Genomic DNA, 10,350 nt, shown 5'->3' with positions numbered 1-10,350 from the left:
ACTTCCTTCATTCCTTTTCTATGTGGCAGAATTTGCATCTCAACAACTGGCCTATAATGTTGATGCAGGAGAGTGTCACATTCACATAGAAGCTTCATAAATGCTCCAGGTGTTGATAGAAATTTTATAGCTACAGACAGGAAAGGAGGCTACTCTCTACCTGGTGCGGATATTGACAGACCCACAAATTTCTCCTCCTTTTTAAAAATATCCCATTAGTCTGTGTATGTATGATTCTCAGGATCCCATCAGCACTTTTACATTTAGATCATTTCCCTGGGGCTGCTGAGATGAGCATCTGCTGCCATGACCTTAATATATGGATGCAAATTCACGTATTGCTCTAACTAGAGTCCAGGATGAACCACCTTGTGCTCACAGGTAAGGTTTGATAAGAAAAAGGCACACTTTTACCTGCAGCCACCATTAGCCATATTTGTTTAGGCATTCATAACTGTGTCCACAGCCTTTGTGCGATGCTTTCCTACAAGGCAAGAGGAGGGAATAGAAGGTAAATATAAATCACTTCTAGGAGTGAGTCATGGAATGACAGGGCTGGGCCTGAGGTCCTGGTGCTGCTTTCTGGTCTGAGGGCTGGTACTCATGGCCCAGTAGGGAGAGGGGCTAAGTTGGTGGGTAGCAGAGTTTAAATCACCTGCTTTGAGAAACAATTGTGATATCTGGTCTTACGGGGAAGAACTTCAGGTTACTTCTATTCAAATTCCCCCTGGGACTTCCCAAGGAAGCTTCATGTTCATGTGCCATGCTGTGTTTTGAAATTTCTTTCTTTCCTAGCGAAAACAAAGCCCAAACCCTAAAACCTTGGAGTGTTATTTCTTTTTACCACCCTTCCTGCAGTGGCAGTGGTTGAAATGAAGTTCAATGGCTTCGTGACTTCTGGCCAAAGCAAGAATCATAAAAGACATCTCAAGCACCTCCCTACATTTGCAGGAAGATATGTCTCCCTCTTTTTCCAAAGAGCTGAGACAGAGGAATAATGCTTCATTCAAGCCCATCTGTAAGGATGGTGAAGTTCTCATCTGAGGGCATCATAAAAGTCAGCAGATTGGCAAAGTAGTCCAGGCTTACAAGAGAAACTATATCATTCATGTTGAACAGGTACAGTGGGAAAGGGTTAATGGCTTTCACCCCAGCAAGGTGATTATCACTAAAACTAGACCAAGGCTGCAAAAAGATACTGGGACAGAAAGTCAAATCTCATCAAGTAGGAAGGCAAAAGAGCAAGTATAAAGAAGAAGTCATTGAGAAGATGCAGGAATTAAGAAATCCCTTATATATTTTTCACCAGACATTGCCACAACAAAACAAAACAAAATTTAACCCTCAAAGAGAAGTCTCTTTGAAAGTTTCCTCAAAATATATAGTACATATATTTGGATAAGAAAGGATCTGAGTGGAAGTGGATAGCTACAGTCAGATACTTTTAACTCAAATTCTAATCAATCAGTTGCTTAACGTGTACTAAAAATGAACAAGTCTTAGTAAAGCAAAATGGAAAGACTTACAGGCAAAAATTCAAACTTACGTTGTATTTTCTTTTGTCCAGGGGACTCCTTTATAACTGAATATGAGAATAGTGTGAACCCCAGTTGATAGAGCCAAGAGCATAACTGAAGAACGGGAGGCAGATAAGAATATCTGGGTCCCTGTGTGATGAAAGGAACGGAATTGCTGTGTAACTGGATTTATGGTCCTTCAGTGTTCAATGCTATGTTCAAAAACAGCAATGCTATCTGCATCCTGGTAAAAGTTAACTATGCACTTTGTTCTTTCAGTGAAAAGAAAAGGCAAGGATGTCATTCTTTTGCCTTCAAAGGAGGATTCTAGACAACTGAATTATACAAGTCTAGAAGGAACATAAACCCTTCTTAGGGATAACTTAATACAAATGAATGGGCTGCTTAAATTTATGCCATATATGTTAATCTTGTGTGAGTTTAGCCTTTAAAGTACTATGATTATTGTTCAATAAAATAATAGTAAGAGATGTGACTTCAGATAAGACAGTTTTCATAACATCCAATGGAGAGTTACAATCCCTAGGAGCAAATTATCCAGCTTTCTGTTTGCTTCTGAGAGTTTCTAAAAAATAATAAAAATAAATAAATGAACAAAAAAAATAAAAAGAAAAAAAATGAGTTCTTTGTTTCGTTGCAACATGTTGCAACAGTTGTATATGAGAAATTCCACACCACACAGAAGGTAACAAAGATTGAACATAGAAAATAATGTTGGAAGTTAACCAAGCTTACAGCTTTAAAAACAAAAAACAATTACTGTCTAAGCATATGTTGGCTCTAACAAATTTTCCATGATACAAAAGATATAATAAATTGGAGTGTGTTCTCCAAATTGAAATAGCTAAATCTTCTTCACTTTCTGACAGGGGTGTTGTCAGAACATGTGTATACATGTGTGTGAGTGTGCATGCATGTTTGTGTGGCATATGGTAAAACATTTATATAGGTATGCAATCAAAATCTTTGTTGAGGGATCTGAAATACTAGGAGATATAAAAGCAATAATAATAACAAATTAATGTTAAATGGCAATGAACTAGAAGAAATAGAAAAATACCTAGGAAAACACAAGCCATTGAAACTGACTCAAAAAGAAATAGAAAATCTGAATAGATCTGTAACAAGTGTTGAATTCAAAATTAAATAATTCCCACAAAATAAAACCAGAAAACCAAGCCAACTGAGCGGCTTTAATGTCAAATTCTACTAACCATTAAAAGAAGAATTAGTATGATTCTTCGCAATTTTTTCCAATAAAAACTCAAACCAGACCGAAGCAAAATAAAAAACAGAAGAGGACAGTACATTTATTATCTCACTTTATCACCATCTTTATAACAAAAAAACAGGCAAACATTTCATAAGGAAAAAAATTATAGACCAATAACTTGTATGAATATAGGCACAAAAATCCTCAATAAAATACTAAGAAAAAAATCTAGCAACATATAAAAAATACTATATATCATAAACAAGTGGAATTTAGCCCATGAATGCAAGCAGTCAATGTGGTCCAATGATAAAAGTACCATCCAACTAGGAATTAAAGTACGCCCCTTTAGTTTCCATCCCAGAAAAGCTAATAGTTACTATCACACTTAATGTGAAAGATTGGATGCTTTTCCCTAGGATAAGGACTAAAACAGGAATATTTCCTCTTACCACTTCCATTAAACTTTTTATTGAAGATTTTGGGTATGGCATTTGGTGAATAAAAATAAATACAAGGCATTCTATTAGGAAGGAAGGAGTAAAACTATAGTCACAGATGACATGATTTTATATATAGTAAATTCTCAGAACTTCATTAAACAACTCTTCATTAAACAGTTAACAAATAAGATCAAGAAGGTTATGGGATACAAGATCAATATATAAAAATCAATTATCTATCAGGATGTGGTGGTGCACGGCTATAATCCCAGCGGCTTGGGAGGCTGAGACAAGGAGGATTGCAAGTTCAAAGCCAGCCTCACCAACGGCAAGGCACTAAGCAATGCAGTGAGACCCTGTCTCTAAATAAAATACAAAAAAAAAAAAAAAAAATAGGGCTGGGGATCTGGCTCAGTGGTTGAGTGCCCCTGAGTTTAATCCCCGGTGCCTCCACCAAATTAATTATCTTTCTAGACAACTTTTATATAAAGATCAATTTTCTATCTATATTTTAGAAATAAACAATTTCAAGAGGAAGTTAAGAATAAAAATTTATTGAAAAGAGCAACTGTATGTTTTGGCACAGGCCTGTAATCCCAGCTACTTGGGAAACAAACAGGAAGAATTCAAATTTGAGCCTAGCCTGGACAACTTAGCAAGACCCTGTCTCAAAAAAAAAAAAAAAAAAAAAAAAAAAAAAAAGCTAGAGATGGAGCTCAGTGGTAGTATGCCCTAGGGTTCAATCCCCAGTACCATACAAAATAATCCCCAGTACCCAAACAAAGAAAACAATAAATAAATAAAATAGCATCAAAAAAATACAAACAGAAATAAGTGTAACAAAATAAGTGCAAGACTTGGACATGGAAACTATGTAAGACCTTGGTGAAAAAAATTCAAGAAGATCTAAATAAGTAAAAGGATGTCATGTTTGTGAACTAGATGACTTAATACTGTTAAGACAGCAATACTTCCTGAATTAATTTACAGACTCATAAATCCCAACAGAAATTCAAAAGGTCCTTCTTTTCAAAAATGGAAAAGCTGATCATAAAATTTATATGGAAATGTTAAGAAACCCAGACAATCTTGAAGAAAGAAGACAAAGCTGAAGTTACAGAAAGACTTGTGAATTTCAAGAACTTACTACATATCTATAGTATCAAGATATTTTGCTGCTGGCATAAGAATAGACATACATCAATGGAATAGAATTCAAAGCCCAAGAATAAAATCTGCTATTTATGTTCAAGTGATTTCCAAAGGGTGTTAAGACAATTCAGTGGGGAATTGTCAATAAGTGGTGTTGGGACAACTATAAATCTAAATATAAAGAATGAAAATGGAGTACTTTATGTCACAAAACCAATTTGAAGTGGATTTAAAGTTGAAATTGAAGAGATAAAAGTATAAAACTCTTAGAAGAAAATAAAGGTGTAAATTTTGATAACCTTAGAATAGGTTTCTTAGATATAACACCAAAAGAAAAACAACCAAAGAAAAATACATAAGTTGCACTACATCCTAGCAAACAAAAATTTGTGCTGAAAATGACCATTAAAATAGTGAAAACACAAAACACAGATGAGAAAGAAAATATAAATCATATATCACATATCTGACAAGGGACTTGTGCCTGGAGTTCTTAAAACTCAAAAAGGCAACCTAATAAAAGTTGGGCAAAGGATTTGAGTAAAAATTTCTTCAAAGAAAATATACAAATATCCAATAAACATATGAAAAAATGTTCAGTATCATTAGTGATTATGAAAATACAAATTATAAATCAAAACCATTATGAGATTCTACTTCATACCACTAGGATGGCTGAAATAAAAGAAAGGCAATGATAAGTGTTGGCAAGATGTAGATAAATTGAACTCCTCATAAATTTGATGGTGGGAATGAAAAATGATATACCTGTTTTGGGAACAGTTTAAGTTTCTCAAAATGTTACACAATTAGCATATGCCCCAGCAGTTTTAGTCCTGGGTATATACTTAAGAGAAATTGAAAACATCTACTTCTCCAAAACTGTGTACATAGATGTTCACAATAACCACATATTGGAGGCTACCCTGAACTGATAAGTAGATAAATACATAAATAAAATGTGAAATTTCCATATAATGAAATAATATCCTGAAATAAAAATAATAAGGCACCCATACATGCTGTGATATGGTTGAAATTTGAGAACACCATGCTAAGTGAAAGAAACCAGAAACATCACAAAAATACACATATTGCATGATTCCATTAATATGAGACACCTATAATACTCAAATGATTTGGTGGTGAACTTGGACTGAGGAGGTGGGAAGTCAAGGGGAAATGAGGTGGGGTGATGAAAATTTTTGAAACTTAGGACTGTGATGATCACACATAACTGTTAATATACTAAAACTATTTAGATGCACACTTTAAATAGGAAAATTCCTTGGTATATGAATTATATCTTAATCAAGATGTTTAAGAAAAATACATAAAGCTAAAAACAAATAATTAAAAAAAAAGAACAAATACCGTGGTTTTAAGTTTGAAAGTCTAAGTTGTGTGCTATATAATCATTTTTCTTATTGTTATTTATTTTTTTAATTTTTTATTTAATTGATTTTATTTTTTTACATACATGACAGCGGAATGCATTATAATTCTTATTACACATATAGAGCACAATTTTTCATATCATATATAAAGTATGTTCATGCCAATTCATGTCTTTATATATGTACTTTGTTTTTTTGCATTACAATTCTTATTACACATATATACCACAATTTTTCATACCTCTGTTTGTATATAAAGTAGGTTGACACCCAATTCGTGTCTTCATACATGTACTTTGGATAATGATGTCCATCACATTCCACCATTTAGCTGATAATAAAATAAATGTATTACCTTTTCCTACCTATAGGTGGCATCCACTTATGATTAGTTTCCTTACTGACTTGGAGCTTAATTGTGTTTAGGCAAAAAACAGATCGCCACAAGGTGAAAAGAAAAAGGCTTTATTCGCCAAACACCTAAAATCTTATTCTGATATAGGTATTCTAAAATGAAAGAGGTTAGGGCTGGGGATGTGGCTCAAGCAGTAACGCGCTCGCCTGGGTTCAATCCTCAGCACCACATAAAAATAAAGATGTTGTATCCACCGAAAACTGAAAAATAAATATTAAAAAATTCTCTCTCTTTCTTTTTTCTCTCTTGCTTTAAAAATAAAATAAAATGAAATGAAAGAGGCTGTCTGTGTTTAAGATACTTATTTCTGTGTTTATTATCTAATGCATTCATTAGGTCTAATCAAGAATCTTGCCAGTCCAATACAGGAAGGTAAACATAGTTTGACAATAGTTGTGGGTAAGACTCAAGTTTGGGATGTTGTAAAGGAGAGGTGCATCTCATCCACAGAAATGTTTCATTACAGAGGCAGAGTTGTCAAACAAACAAACAAACAATAAACAATAAACAAAAACTCAGGAAAAATAATTGCAAACATTTGTACCACTCTTTCCAATTTGCATGATCCTTTGCTAACCATTGTTTTATTTATTCCTTCCAACCTACCTGTAAAGAGAATATTTCCATTCCGGTTAAACAGAAGAGGCAAGAGTGGCCTTATATAGCAAGATCCTCTCACCTAAACTGGCTATTTTCATTACACGTCCATGATTCTATGAGATTTTGCATGGAAGAATTTTTGAGAGTGCTTAGGAGACAATAAAAAGAAAGCAGATCAGAAAAACATCACTGAGGAAGACAATTTGAGCAACCCTGTGGCCCCTGAGAAAATGATAATCCTTTCCTCTATAGATAACCAGACCATCACTGAAGCATCTCAAGGTAAAGATAGCCTCACCTACTCGGACATCTGCTAAAAGACCATTTTGCTCAATGCAGAGCCTTTGTTAAATTTGTTATTTTCCTTAATACATAGAAGAAGCAAGACATGGAATTGTTACTTGACCTAATTCCATAACATAGATTAAAGTCAGACATAGAAATAATAAAAACTTTACAAAAACATGGCCAGTTTATCATTGAATAATTTTGTCAAGAAATAATCATGTTAGGCATCAAACATAATCTATACTTTTGGAAAATAGTTTTCAAAAAATTCAGCAAAGGGCTGGGCACATGGCGCAGGCCTGTAATCCCAGAGGCTCAGAAGGCTGAAGCAGGAGCATTACGAGTTCAAAGCCAGCCTCAGCAACAGCGAGGCACTAAGCAACTCAGTGAGACCCTGTCTCTAGCTAAAATACAAAATAGGGCTGGGGGGTGTGGCTCAGTGATTGAGTGCCCCTGAGTTCAATCCCAGTTACAAAAAAATAAAAAAAAAATCAGGAAAAGTTTAGATAATTTCCTAGCCAGAGACTCCAGAGGAAGGATATCCCAGATGTACAGAAGACTTAACACAGGCAAAATTCGATCCTAAAAGTCAAAGAGGAATAAAAGTGGGAAAAGCTCAAGAGAGGCAGCCTGATTCCTAAAGGGATCTTGGAAAAGCTAGGAAAGGACTCACGTCCAAGGTGAAAGAACGTCTTTCCAACTAAAGGGTGTGACAAATGACAATACTGCCAGGTAGGCACAGCATCAAAATGGACAGTCTACACATACAGAGAACATTGTAAAGGGATATATTTTAAAGTATTTGTTAAATAGAAGAACACGAAAGTTTAGGGATCTTTACAAGGATAAGAGAGGAGAAAGTAGACCCTTTCATTTCCTGCCCAAAACAGATCTTCCAAACATGGGAAAGAACTTCCAATGCAACGGGTAACCAGATCCAAAGGAGAAGAGACCACCAGAAACTCAACGCAGGTAGTTCAGGAGCAGGAAGACATGTCTAGGAACTCTTGACCCTCACTGAGGTGGGTGCATTTAGGAAATGAGAAAATAAGGAAATATGTAAGTAAATAGCCAATAAAAGAGTGTGTTTGGTAACTGGCAGCTCAATATGAAGCAACAGCACAATGAGGTAACCACATAATGAGTGGCTTTGGGAAGTAGTAAAAGTCAGGGCTTGGTTAATAGAGTGTTGGAAGCTGGCAGACAGGCTACGCACCCTTCAGTGCTGGCTGGACCACATCTAGGTCTTGGGTCCCATCTGTGACTCACACTTTAAGAAGGACAATGAGAACTGGAGCATATTCTTTTTCCTGATAGAGAAATAATTGAGGGAAGGTGGACAAAACAATCTCAAGTTCCTTCTAATGCTAAGATTTAAGATTTAAAAATGCACTTCCCCTTCCCAGCACTTCCTATCTCCTGGGCTGGTCTCCACTAAAGAGCTGTGACTCAGGACTTCCCTGTGGTGGTAGGTCTAACTTCAGGCTCTGCTCTCTGACAGGATAACATCGTGCAGCAGGTCTGCCAGAGTCAAAGCAAAACCCCCACTGATGATTGCTCTATGACCTCACTAAGGCAAGTTGCTTTTCTCTACACCTCATTTTGCTCATCTGTAAAGTGGGGATAAACAAGAATATTATCCCCAGATTGTAGTGGGGATCAAATGGGATAACATAGGATAACATATAGGGATTTTTAGCTCAATACTTGACATATGGGGAAATCCAGCAAATTGAGAACAACTGGAATTAGAATTATTTATTAGAGAGAATTTATTTTGGAAAGACTCGACCCTGAGCTAGTCGGCCAATTCCAAACATCCTTCTTATGACTGCTTCTGTTCCCCACTCCTTCCAGAAACACAATCACATTCAGTAGGGTCAATATATCCAGAAAAAAAGGAGAAAATGATGAAGCAAGAGTACCCTTTGCTACTGTTTTAATCAATGTTTTTGGCACTGTGATCAAAAGACCTGAAGAGAACAATTTTAAGGAGGAAAAGTTTATTTGGGGGCTCATGGTTTCAAAGGTCTCAGTTTATAGATGGCCGACTCCACTCCTTAGGGCCTGAGGTGAGGCCAAACATCTTGGCAGAAGTATGTGACAGAGGAAAGCAGCTGGGGACACAGCACTAGGAAGCAGAGAGAGAGAGAGAGAGAGAGAGAGAGAGAGAGAGAGAGAGAGAGCTCCACTAAACAAGAACAAAATATATACCCCAAATGCATGCCCACAGGGACTCACCTCCTCCAGCCACACCCTACCTGCCTACAGTTACCATCTAGTAATCCAAGGCATTAATGCTTAGGTTAGGTTAAAACTCTCGTGACCCAATCATTTCACCTCTAAACTTGCATTGTCTCACACATGAGCATTTGGGGGATACCCCACATCTAAACCATAACAAAGTTACTTATTAAGCAATTTCAACTGAAATTGTTAACCAGGTATATATCAACTTTTCTAGAAATTTGATTAATTCCCAGCCACTGTAGCAATAGGGTCAATGGGGGACATTCTCAGTTCCTCCTTGCCCCTTCAGTCTCGGAATTGATATTTAATAAGGTCATGTAGGGTGCATGTGGTCTGGCTCTTAAATGCTCTTAATAATGATTAAGATTCACAAAGGCAGGGAAAGGATTGCTAAACACTTAACATCTGTTAAATGAAAAGCTTTCGACATATCACATGCAATGGATTAACTGGGCAAGAAATGATGTCTAAACCCGGTGACTACAAGAACCAGAATAGGTTCCTTTCCACATGGGCAAGTTGTATTTAGAACCAGAGAAAAGGAAGTGACCTACAGAAAACAGAAGTGAGGTAGAGGTCATGTCTGTCTTATTTGAACAGAGTTTGAACAGTTGACCACTTACTAGTGGTTGAGACTCAGCTACCCTTACAAGACTATGTTATAGTCTATGACTATATCAAGTGAGGCTGCAGTTTACCATTTACAAAGGAAATGTTGAGGCCAAGATTAAAATATGTACTGAGGCTGCATTAGGCCAAACTTAATTCAATTTAAAATTCTGACCAGAACTCTAAAATTCTGACTGCTCACTGGTTCCTGTTCCTAGCAGAGGTTGAGAGGATACCATGGTGCCAGACCTCAGGAGGGATGGTTCTGTGCTAGTCCCTGCATGTGCTGGCCCGGGTAGACCTCAGGAAGGAGCTGAATGTGAGCCATTCTGGACAGTGCTCATTTGGGGTGACCACAGTGCACCTACTCGTTCAAAGGAGAAGGGCCTGTTGGGCCTTTTGGATGCCAAAGAACTATTATAGAGTAGCATTATAATGAACTGAG

At 36.5% G+C, this 10,350-nt stretch overlaps 1 pseudogene; it reads left to right on the top strand.

The window, feature by feature from the left end:
* The first annotated feature begins 872 nt into the window (after window positions 1-872).
* LOC114085424 (ribosomal protein uL24-like pseudogene) lies at window positions 873-1,402 on the top strand (annotated as a pseudogene).
* Window positions 1,403-10,350: the final 8,948 nt, after the last annotated feature.

Source organism: Marmota flaviventris, chromosome 7 (assembly GCF_047511675.1).
Source record: "Marmota flaviventris isolate mMarFla1 chromosome 7, mMarFla1.hap1, whole genome shotgun sequence".
In the NCBI taxonomy this organism is placed as follows: Eukaryota; Metazoa; Chordata; class Mammalia; order Rodentia; family Sciuridae; genus Marmota; species Marmota flaviventris.
Note: the sequence above shows the minus strand (reverse complement) of the source record. Positions and strands in the feature narration are given on the sequence as shown.